This window comes from Perissodus microlepis, chromosome 13 (assembly GCF_051167445.1).
Source record: "Perissodus microlepis isolate ML-2025 ecotype Zambia chromosome 13, ASM5116744v1, whole genome shotgun sequence".
Taxonomy (NCBI): Eukaryota; Metazoa; Chordata; class Actinopteri; order Cichliformes; family Cichlidae; genus Perissodus; species Perissodus microlepis.
The window spans coordinates 5,163,444-5,176,338 of NC_140473.1; the positions used below are offsets into that span (position 1 = coordinate 5,163,444).

The window sequence follows — 12,895 nt, forward strand, 5'->3', positions numbered from 1 at the left end:
TATTGTTAACACATTTACATTATTAATATATCAAATATTTAGCAGGCGAATATTTAATGCGATCAATGTTATAGCAACAATTTAGCAAAGGTAAATGTTAGACACTAGCACAAACTTGTCCAGTTAGTTGGCATTTAAAGGTGATAGACTATGTTCAGACTTAAATATGTTTGATTTAAAGGCGTAGAGAAGTTGGGCAAGCATTATTATTAGGTTATTATAAACACATTAGCAAAGGGAATTCATCTGTAAATGTCGAGGGTTGCTAATTAGCTGAAACAAATGCTACCATGTAGCAGGAAGAAGACATCACAAACAGACAGATGGCTGCCCCTCCCTGAGCCCGGTTCTGCTGGAGGGTAGTCTTGTGAAAAGGGAGTTCTTCATTCCCGCTGTCACCTAGTGTTTGGTCATAGGGTTGTCTGATTGTTGAGCTGACTGTTGTTGTGCTATATATAAGTTAAGCTGAACTGAATTAAACTAAACAGCAAAATCAGACAGAATTTCAGGCAAGAGAATGTATGAAATGGTTATTTTTTTATGGATTAAAGTCTCTGGTGTCACATTAAAGACACACTAACCATGCATAGTGATGAAAAAAGGTAGAGGCGTACGCTAACAACTGGATAGTTTAGGTGTGGACCATGTGTATTCAGTAAATAATAGACAAAGAAATAAAGTACATTTAAAAGACGAGAGGTTCATGTAGCATGGCGGATGCATGGAACCGGAAACTCAGTCATTATTTGTGCTCCATATACTTAGCCTTATTCTTCCCAGTGTCAAAACACTGTTTCCTAAAAGTTTTGTTTGGCATGATTTAGGACATCACAAGTCATTTGTAAGTAAACCCTGGTCTAACAAGCAATTTACAGGGAGTGAGACGCAAACTTCAGACACAGAGAATGGACCGTCAGTGGCATGGGAAAGCTAGGTTATTTCTAACCAGGTAATTGAACCTTTTAATCTTTGTCAGATACAAATTATTATTCAAAGCAGAGTATTTTTAACCACCGTCACATCTTCATGTCTGGAGGGGATATTTTAAGATGGAAGATGAAAGACCACAATTTCTACATCAGTGTGGAAAAGCGTATAAAAATCTGCTCAGCAGACTCCAGCCTTGTGCTTCCACGTTAAAGACAGACAGATGAGAAGCTGCAGGCCTATTGAAAGCATGTGGAAAATGTAGCAAGCAGGATCACCAGATCCAGGTGTACGTAGAGGCCCTTCTGTCTGCTCTGTTTACGTGTTCTTGTAAACACACTGCACAATGTTGCTGTTGTCAGCAGTTGCATTATGCAAACCATGGCTGATCTGATCACATAGCAGAGAGTTTGACCACAACTTTGACTAAACAAATGAGAATGACTCTGACGTAGCCTCTTTAACCCAGATCCGTACACAGGCTCAATCTAAAAACACACCTCTCTCCCTCTCTCTCTCTCTCTCTAACATACACTCTCTTTCTCTTAATAAGTCTACCCACCCACCCAACCACCCCCAGAGGTCACGTGAGTCAATCAGCCCCATGGTAGTGTTGATTGATGACTTCAGCCAGAGCCAGGCTTTAACCACAGACACATACAAACTCCCATTACTCACCCCAAAGATAAGCAAATGGTCTGTAAGCCACCAATGGCTCTAAGTGCTGTACAAACACAGGTAATGCTGGCCTCATTTCAAAAGTCTTCATTACCTAACCACAGCCTCGACAAAACAAAAACATATACATATAATAAAGATGGCAGTATGCTGGTCCCCTTTCATCTCTTGATCTAGAAGCGCAAGGTCAGATCAAATCAGTGGGTCTGTTTTCAGCAGTGTATCTGTGATGTCGTCGGCGATGACGCACCCTGACGAATAATAAGATGGACTTAAAATGAAATTTTCTGGATGTGCTGCCAAAAAGATGCGCCAGAGTTACTGAGCAGAGATGAGGAGGTTAAGAAGCCAACGTGTACTTGGGTCTGACGCAAATTGACAGTACAGTACAATACAGGTAGTGTATCGACAGTCAAGGGATGCGGGCATGATTAACATATGATGATTCAAAGCCTCTGACAAGCTCTGTCACAAGACTGGAGTCTGGAGGGAGGATTACAAGGCCAGATGTTAACAGGAGTGGAAATGGCCCTAAAAAGAGCAGTAGGAAAGAGCTCTAATCATGTATTTTGGAAGAATGGTTGTCATCTCGCTAGCAGAGCTCCACGGACGTGAAAAAACTACAATGTTGGTTTTTCCTTTAGTCAGTCAACCATACGACGAGCGAACTTAGAGTTCCAAACTTCAGTTTAGCATTGAGTGTTTGGAACATTCTCAGGATATGGAGCTGAACAAGTGGATTCATATGAAAAGTACCGTATTGTAGCGGGTGCCAGTACTCCCTAAGGTACTGGTGCCACTGTTGGCTCGAGAGACTGTATACACTTGCACAGTTTCCCCCTTTAGGTACACTCATCCAGTGTCGAGTGTTCATGTGGCCTCCTATTAAACAGACAAATAGAAGATATTATCTTGACTTATGGCTAGCTTTAGCATTAGACCGACCTTGCATTGCTTTGGTAGGGCATCAGTGCTGCTGATCTCGGCACCATTGTAGAGCCGATATAAAGGACATATGCAGCATTAAACTTGTCAGCAAGTGAAACCTTAAATTTTAAGATAAAAAAAAATCATTTTTAGCCTAATTTCTTTGTTTGTTTGTTTTTAACCGGTACTGCAACTTAAAATGTAGAAGAAGTGCAAGTTTTTACCTTAAAAATTTGGCCAAAAGTATCTGCTGACTTTTGAAATTCAGACAAATTATAATGATTTTGCCCAATGAGTGAGGATCAGCTGAAGAATAGATACTTGTCCCCAGCACAGTCCAAACGTCACAGGCCTATAGTCTGTTGCTACTGCGCACTCAGCAGTACTTCTCCATGCTCTTCTTGCACAACAGGCTGGAGCAGGCAGATGAAAGGAGCGTCCACACTGGGCTCTGGCTCCAGCCCCCCTCCATCCATCACAATCAACGCCAACAGTCAACCCAATTAGGCCCCCGGAACACTCAGGGCCACGGCTTGATTGTTAACACTGTGAAAACACAGAGGGAAGGAGGGTGGACGCTGGGCGATGATGGGAATTCTGAAAGCTTGGGGGGAGTTTGGGGAAAGATCAGGGAGGAGAGGGGGGAGGAAGGTCAGATAGATGGCAGCCCCATTTCCTCTCTAATGGTCTCCAAACGAGGGAATATGAGGGAATGTTACCCAGTAAAGCAGGTGACCCAGAGAAAAGGTGGGGGCAGCCACACCCACCCCTGAACCCTCGTTTGACTTGGAACATACGCACATCTGCATAGAAGCCATTAAAAAGAAAGACATGAAGGGTCATGCAGGAGTATAATTATGCATGCAAGGACTGTAGAAAGCACACTCAAGGGAAAGACATAAATACAAATTATGAGCAGAAGTACGCCTCGGAGAGCTTGTTCTTGAACCTAAGAGTGCATGTAAGACAAACACAATGACTTCTGTAGCGTCATTTCCAGCAATCCCATAACTCTCGCCCACCACAACCGCTGATTTGTTTCAGTTCTCTCATCGAAAAGCCATTAAGCGCTACGGTGCACTTGGCTGTGCTAGTCAGTTTAATCATCTTTCCATGTTTGGTGGAAGTTACAGGAAACGGCAGAAAGGAACACCTGGACTGGGTTACACCATTCAGGAATCCATGAATAAAGCATTTAGAAACAACTAGCTACTTTGGACATGTGACTTACAAAATCCTTAAGGCCAAAACAGCCATAATAAAGGGAAATATGCCTGTTTTGAAATAAACAGGAATTATCCTTTATTGGATGGTGAGTTAGCTAATAAGATCATGTTGTGCATTGGGAGCTAGGAAACATATGGAGAATCAAAACAAAGTCAATACTGGTAACTTTATTTGCAAATGTATAAGAAGGACTTTTAATAAGATCAAGAACTGGGGCTCTCTGCTCTTCCAGTTTGACAGAATGAATGAATGAAAACATTTTTCTATTTGCAGTTTTCATTGTGTTTTTGGTAGAAGGGATTAATACAACAGATATAGCCCCATTATTAGGTTTCAGTTGTATTAAGGATCACTAGATGGTCTACAAGTTTCTGTAGTGTTTGACTACACCTCTAACATGTCATTACCATTGGAAAACATGCCATTATGAGACTGTATCATGTTGTAAATCCTTAAGTAGCCAATGGAGAATGTTAACATTTTCTGGACAAAATGAGCTTCCCTAAACAAAGAAAAGATAAAAATGTATTTGTATTTCTGTTTGGAAATGCTACTGTTACAGCAATTTTGAAAGCCAATAAAATATAAAACATTAAAATGCGAGCTTTAAGTCAAGACACAAGATGCAAATAACTGTTTTTGCACGTTGGCTCTAGCTACTTTTAGCTGCTTCCAGTGTGGTTGATTTTTACGCCTGATGTCCATCCTGATGAGCCTTCAAAGGGATTTATGTCGGTCTTTGTATCAATTTTGACTCTTTAGCTTTGATATTAGTCTCATGGGACAAAAAAAGTTAGCTGATGTTCGAGTGAGCTGCAGCTACAGCACTTTGTTTGGAAGATGGGTGTGATGTTAAAAACAAATCTGGGCCTTCATATAAATTTTTAACACTAATTTGTTTGAATTACATTTAAATTCAAGAAATTTCCTTCTAAAAATAAACAAATTTCTAAAGTAAGAAATGTAGAAATCTAGTAAATCCACCTTAATTACCTTGTTAAATGTCAAGATTATAAAATAATGTAGCGTTTTAAAAATGATCATCTTTTATCTTTGCCTTAGCTTATAGGACGTGTTTATTACACCAGCCAGGTGACGAGGACTGTGGTCTTACCTTCCACGTGTGGAGGGCTTGAGGAGGTAAACTCTTAGTTTCATTTCATCGTTTCATCGTTTCATCAAACATTTCATGTTTGAGTGATTTATTCGTGCTGACCTAGAAATGTATACTAACATAAAATATCGCAATCACGTTTTAATTACTGTGTATAATCAGATATTCTATTGTTACGGTTGCTGAAACATAATAAGTGTGACTTCATGATGGAATCATCATCAGTCCTGCTATAAAACCCACATTTCCAGAGCATTCATGTGTCTTTAAGTCAGTAACTGCAGAAATAGTCCAGACAAACATTTGTGTTGCTTAAAGTTGAGTACGAATGATTATCTGTGACAGACTGGTTACCTGTGCAGGTTTATACCCAGTGTAAACCCCTGTGTTAATGAAATGTGCTAATGTGCTAATGGTAACTGCCTTCTAAACTGAGTTTTTCTTGCAGTAGCAGTTTGCATGGTGTCCAGTCTGCCCTGAGTCTAACAGGAGAAGATGAAGAAAGCAGAAGTTAAAGAACAGGTATGCTAGTTACTCTAAATGCAAGCAGAGGTTAACATATGATAACAACACAATCACCGGACGTGATCATCAAATCTCCGACATTGTAAACGGGGAAATTTCAGATCATCTGTGAATCATTTCTGTGAACGAAAGCTTGTTCTGCTCATAGGTTCACATGGCTGAAGTCTATCTCAGCTATCACAGGGAGAGAGGCGAGGTCCACCTGAACAGGCCATCAGTCTTTCACAACAGATGGAAAACCACATTCTCAAGTCTACACCATTGTGTTTTTAGGCGTATCCTAACAAGTGTCTCATGGGATTGTGAGAGAGCACAAAACTCCTCAGAAAGACCCCAGCTGACATTTGACATTTGAACCCAGAGCCTTCTCGCTGCATGGAAAGAGTGGCAATTTCAGGGTATAATCCTGCATTTTATTTATTTATTTTTGCATCTACAGAGCAGCTGCATTAACACACTCACCTGGAGTGTCAGTTATCAGCCTTCTAACCTAAGCTTTGTCAGCTGGTTCAATCAGTGACACAAAAGTCTGACATATTATGACTTAAACTGGTTTTCACCCTGTTACTGTCAGGTATGATCTCTTCTCTTTCTTGTAAAAACAAACCAACCTAAACACACACAGTTGAATGCCACTTTTTTTGTCAATTACTCTGTACGGCCGTATGGATTCTGATGAAATGGAGTGTATGAGTTGTGACACACTGCTCTCTGGTTAGCTCATTGACTGAGTCGAGGTCTGTTTCGAGCCATTTTTCTCCAGCGTCCTTGCTGTATGTGCCAAACTCTAAGCAAAGCCTGCTGTTCTTACCATTTCTGGTAACACAATCCCACTTCATTTGGGTTAATAAGTGAAACCAACTGGGCTCTGTCTCTTTTTCCTGTTTGTGTGAGTGTGGGTTGGTAGGAGCTGGGAAATCGTGCACACACTTCAATAAAACTGTATTTTTAGATATCTGGTGCGTCGTTATTGTATTTGTCATTTACGCATGTGTAAATGACAAGTCTTAAAAGAATCTTATCAGGTTGAATTTCAGTGGACACACTGAAGGCTTTACAGTAAACTCTGTTAGTAGTATCGCCCTGGATGTTTTGATTCGTCCTTGCATGTGTGCTGGTGCATATGTAACTGTGGTTATTAAGTAATAAATGCCAACCAGATGTCCTATTTTTAGCAGAGCCAGTAAGGCTCGCTCGTTATCTCACAGTGAGGCCAGTGTTTGTTTCAGGACCGGAAGTGGGAGGTAGTGATCTCCACTGGTTTGTGTGTAACTTAAATCCATTTCTCTCTGTCACACACACACACACACACCCTCCACAGCTCCTTTTAGAGCTGTTTTTGTCCCTGAAAAGGGATCTTAGGAGACAGGGGAGGCCTCCTTGTTGAAAGGGATGATGTGACAGATGAGAGAACCTGTTCGGTGAAACGGAGAATGGATGTGCGAGCGTAGCTTATGCCCCTATCCTCTATACAATACAGCATAACCAACCCCAGCCCTGCCCATATCCATAGACAGCCGTGTCTGATGGGCCTGACAACAACAGAAAAGGTGCAGAATTGCCATTGTGAGGGGGGAATTTTCCATGCCTTCACACTCCCCGTGCATGAGCCGGAGGCCTGTGCACATGTGCCTTCATAAAACTTGTGAGAAAGCCTGCATGTGTCTACACTTATGATTTAATGTATGATTTGATATACTACAACAGCATATACAAACCACATGTATAGATAACTGCTATGCAGTTGTGGGGAAACCCCTCACCCCTCACACAGACACACACAGCATGTGTTGCCTGCACAGAGGAAGGCTGACACGCCACACTAAGGGGTTAAAGAGGGATCAAAATTTTCTGTTGGAAAAAGAAGAGGGTGTAATAAAATGATTTCCCCAGGAGACTCTCCTGAGCTTTCCTCTGCTATCTATCTCTATATGTGCGTGTATGTGTCCCTGAATTCCTCAACATTCCTAAGGATCAGTGTTAGGAAGCACAGTGTCCTGCCAACTGCGGGTAGATTTAATGCGTCTGCCACTCACTGTTGCAAAACCTTTGCACAGAGACGTGGTTATAGCACTTCCTTTCTCTCAAAGGCATGTCGTCAGGATCCTCAGGTTCATGTAATCTGAATGTATCTTTAAGCTTTTTTGTCAGCTTGTGTAAAATACACGTGTGCCGAAAACTGAAGCCAAAAGCCTGGTGGAGAGCGCCGCGGCCTAATGAAGCCAAGGATGGTGCCCATGCGGGAAACAAGGCTTCCACACCTGAGAGGTGAATCCGTGCAAACGAAAAAGTGAATGGTGCAGTAATTACTGGTTGGGATTCGGATAATTGAGGTGGAACAATTTGCGGTAAAACCACCAGCAGGCTGATTTCGTCTGGCAGGGGGAAGGGGGGCTCGACATGCACTCGAAGAGGGGAAATCCACCCTGTAAATGCAAGTGCGTGCTACAGCAAGCACTCCAACCAACTTGTACTGAACCAGCTGTGCTTCAGTCCAGATGTGCAAATGTGGCAAAATGCAAAATTTGAAACAAAGGTTGTAGTTTGGTCTGAATTTGCATGGAATAAAGAAATACTGTTGCATCACTGATAATGGATAAAAGCTAAACTTAATATAATAGTAAAATTATTTCACCTGGGAGACTGGGGAGGGTTATGATGGCTAAATGTAAACCCTTAACAGATTGTGCTGCACCAACTGGACCTCACATACAAACAGTTGTTTTTCTCACTGATGCAAAGTTATTTTTGGAGAGAAAAAAATAGTTTTGGATGCTTCTCTGGGGTTCTGAGAAAATTTGAAAAAATTCTAGGAAATCCTTAAAATATATTCCAAAACACTGTAATCTGACTCTTGTACAACAGTTTTTGAAATTTGAACAAAACAGCAGGCACTAGTAGTACACACACTTACTCCCTGACCCATAACACAGTACCTCTGTTAAATAGCTCAGTTAATAAGGATGTTTACAGTGACTGGAACATCTGATGCCTCAGTGCAAGAAGAGGACCCTGAGCTCTCCCCTCCGTCACCAGTTGTCCAGCTCTCTGTGGTCAGCATGGCAAGCCTCACTGCTTATTAAATATAGTTCCAAAAATGACATGATACTAACGTGCACCTGTGCAGCTTTCTAAATCTGTGTAGCATGTATCTGCATTAAATGCACAAACACATTCTGGAGCTAATTTAAATGAAAATGTAGTTTCCAGTTGCTGGAAACATTCAAAAGTCTCCTTTAAATTTAAAGATTATGGGTTTCTTTTCAAAAATGTGTTTAAGAAAAGTGTATTTCCAAGAAAAGCAAAGCGCGAACACACAGCAACGTGTCACGAATAAATCATTAAGAGCCGTATTCTCTCATGAGCTTACAAGAAAATGACATAATTCAATAGGAAATCATGCATTAGTTGGGGGAAAATTTCATTTGGATCAATGGAAGGTATTGATGTCAACATTAATGGCTGACCTGACTGTTGTAACCCAGTTTGTGATGAAGGGGAGGGAATACTGGGGGGGGAGGGAGTTGAGAGAAGAGTCAGCCCTGTGTAGAGGCCTCTTTGTCTGGGGTGGACTACAGAGATGCAAGGCCTGCCCTGGTTCTGGGATCTGGAGGTCAGCCAGGGCTTGAGGGGGAGCCAAGAGTGCAGAAGTGGCCAGTCGGTCCCATACTGATACAAAGAGGCCATTCTGTGGACCGCAGGTCTGCGGCGGCCCGGGATTTGCACTGGGGACGTCAGATTTCAGAAGTGAGGTTGACACACACATAAAACGGACAGTGAACACACACACACCAGGACACACAGACAGACAGTTTGGATTTGGGAGACAGACACTATCTCTACTTTAGGCTTCAAACTTTCCCTTTTGCTAAAGCATATAGTTAGGGCTGGACCAGGTGACCCTGAATCCTCCCTTAGTCATGCTGCAATAGGCATAGGCTGCTGGGGGATTCCCATGATGCACTGAGCATTTCCTTTTCAGTTACCTTTCTCACTCATATGTGTTAATAGACCTCTCTGCATTGAATCACACTTGTTATTAATCTCTCGCTCTCTTCCACAGCATGTCTTTATCCTGTCTTCCTTCTCTCACCCCAACCGGTCACAGGAGATGGCCCCGCCCCTTCCTGGGCCTGGTTCTGCCGGAGGTTTCTTCCTGTTAAAAGGGAGTTTTTCCTTCCCACTGTCGCCAAAGTGCTTGTTCATAGGGGGTCATATGATTGTTATTTTTTTTCTCTGTATGTATTATTGTAGGATCTACCTTACATTATAAAGCACCTGAGGCGACTGCTGTTGTGATTTGGCGCTGTATAAATAAAACTGAATTGAACTGAAACGGAAACACAGTGATTTTCTATAACAATAAAAAAAATACACCCATTCATGTTTGCTGTATTTGCTTTATTGCAGCTGTTGCACGTCCACATATGCATGTATGTTTAACACAATCTCGCTTTGGAGTGTTATGTAAGAAACACTCACCTGGGTCAGAAAAACCACAGATTTGTTCTCTCCTACTCAGTCCATCAACCCCCGACTCTGGTGCTTTCCTATAGATTCCAAATAGGGTCAGCTGTGTACTGGGTTAAACAGTCCCAGCCCCCAAAAGACCAGTTAATGAAGCTTAATTGGCTTGATTAAAGCTTTATTAGGAACTACATGGAAAAGGAGAGCAGTCCTTGTAAAGATGACCTTTCACCTTTGAGCTTTAGCCCCTTCCTCCTTAGATGTGAGAAACCTGGGAAGCAGCAATAAAAGAACCAGACTGCTGTGTGTGTGTGTGTTGGTACATAGGTGGATGAGTTGTGATTGTGTCCTTTTGACATAGAGCAGGCTTGGCCTCCCTGATGCTTTAACTCTTAGGACAGAGCTCACACACCCTTCTACACTCGTGTATGGTCGTGTATGCTAACCAAGTCTCCCTCTCATAAGAGAACGTTTACAGGATCATTCTTTTAGAGAGTTCCCATGTGTTGTTAATACAGCGCCATGCAATCAGGACTTTTCAATGTTCAAAACCGCAAGCGTAAAAGCCCAGAAAGTATTCTGAAGGCTGACACGTCTTACTGCAGAAACTGCGTCCCAGTACATCGACATTTGGCTAGTTTTAACAACAATCGCATGCCCTCCCCCCTCCCCTTTCTTATTCTTGGCAAGGCAAGTATGTCAAACATCAAGTGCACCACGGGACATAATGCTTACACTGGGGTAAGATAGATTTTAATGATTCGAGTTGGGAAATTGTATTATTGCATCAGGGAATATAAATGACATGAAAAAAAGGGAATATGTGGGGATATGGCCAGTGGGATTATATAAATGCAATCAGTGCACAAATTCTCTGGGAACATGTGCTGTAGATGAATGACTGAACGGACAACAACATCAGAGGAGCTGGATAGGGGGAAAAAAAAGTAGATCTGAAAGATATTCATCATATTGACAAAATTTAGGCAGAATTTTGACCTTGTGATGCAAATAGTTTTACTACTGAGCACAAAAGAAATGTTCAATGACTCACTCTGTGTGGTCTGTCTGCAGTACAAATAAATCAGATTCATGTTGTGTGATTTTAGTCCTCCATAAATTCTCCGTGTAAGCTTTATTGGGTTAGAAAATGTGTGGCCCTTGCACAACCGTAGAAACGTTTCAACTGCAGTTTTACAAACCCACCTGCTCACTTGTAACAGCCACTTCTAAAATCTTCTGTCACTGTAGATTGCTTAATATGCTTGACTAAGGGTGACGCCAATATGGCCTGTCACAGTATCAAATGTATTAGTCTATTATTTTTGTGGTCAAGCTAATAATATTAGAATGGTATCTATAAAAACAAATTACATGGAAGCGGCTGGAGTGGACACTGTACCTTACCGGTAGAAAAACATTTTAAAAAACAACTATATAATTACACTGAACAAAAATATAAATGCAACACTTTTGTTTTGACTCCCATTTTTCATGAGCTGAACTCAAACATCTAAAAAAAATTTCTACATACACAAAAGACCCATGACTCGCAAATATTGTTCTCAAATCTGTCTAAATCTGTGTTAGTGAGCACTTCTCCTTTACCAAGATAATCCGTCCCACCTCACAGGTGTGGCGTATCAAGGGGCTGATTAGACAGCATGAATATTGTACAGGTGTGCCTCAGACTGCCCACAATAAAAGGCCACTCTGAAATGTGCACAATTTTGCTTTATGGGGGGGGGGGGCAGAAAACCAGTCTGTATCTGGTGTGGCCACCATTTGCCTCACGCAGGGCAACACATCTCCGTCGCAGAGAGTTGATCAGGTTGTTGACTGCGGCCTGTGGAATGTTGGTCCACTCCTCTTCAACAGCTGTGTGAAGTTGCTGAATATTGGCAGGAACTGGAACACGCTGTCGTATACGCCAATCCAGAGCATCCCAAACATGCTCAATGGGAGACATGCCTGTTGAGTATGCTGGCCATGCAAGTACTGAGATGTATTCAGCTTCCAGGAATTGTGTACAGATCCTTGTAATGTGGAGCCGTGCGTTATCATGCTGTAACATGAGGTGATGGTCGTGGATGAATGTCAAACAATGGGCCTCAAGATCTCATCACGGTACCTCTATGCATTCAAAATGCCATCAATAAAATGCACCTGTGTTTGTTGTCCGTAATATACGCCTGCCCATACCAGAACCCCACCGCCACCATGGGCCACTCGATCCACAACGTTGACGTCAGCAAGCCGCTCAACCACACGACGCCACACAAGCTGTCTGCCATCTGCCCTAAACAGTGAAAACCGGGACTCATCTGTGAACAGAACGCCTCTCCAATGTGGCAAACGTCCTTGAATGTGAGCGTTTGCCCAATCAAGTCGGTTACGACGACGAACTGCAGTCTGGTCCAGACCACGATGAGGACGACGAGCATGCAGATGAGCTTCCCTGAGACGGTTCCTGACAGTTTTTGCAGAAATTCTTTGGTTATGCAAACCAATTGTTGCTGCAGCTGTCCGGGTGGCTGGTCCGAGGCGATCCTGGAGGTGAACATGCTGGATGTGAAGGGCTGGTGTGGTTACACGTGGTCTGCGGTTGTGAGGCCGGTTGGATGTACTGCCAAATTCTCTGAAACACCTTTGGAGATGGCTTATGGTAGAGAAATGAACATTCATTTCCCGGGCAACAGCTCTGGCAGACATTCCTGCAGTCAGCATGCCAATTGCACGCTCCCTCAAAGGTTGCGACATCTGTGGCATTGTGCTGTTTGATCAAACTGCACATTTCAGGGTGGCCTTTTATTGTGGGCAGTCTAAGGCACACCTGTGCATTATTCGTGCTGTCTAATCAGTACCATAACATGCCACACCTGTGAGGTGGGATGGATTATCTTGGCAAAGGAGAAGTGCGCACTAACATAGATGTAGACAGATTTGTGAACAATATTTGAGAGTCATGGGTCTTTTGTGTATGTAGAAAATTCTTCAGATGTTTTAGTTCAGCTCATGAAAAATGGGAAC

The 12,895-nt window shown here is 42.4% G+C and overlaps 1 pseudogene; it reads left to right on the top strand.

Moving 5' to 3' along the window:
- The first annotated feature begins 8,978 nt into the window (after positions 1 to 8,978).
- LOC146374536 (uncharacterized) lies at positions 8,979 to 12,646 on the top strand (annotated as a pseudogene).
- The last annotated feature ends 249 nt before the right edge of the window (positions 12,647 to 12,895 follow it).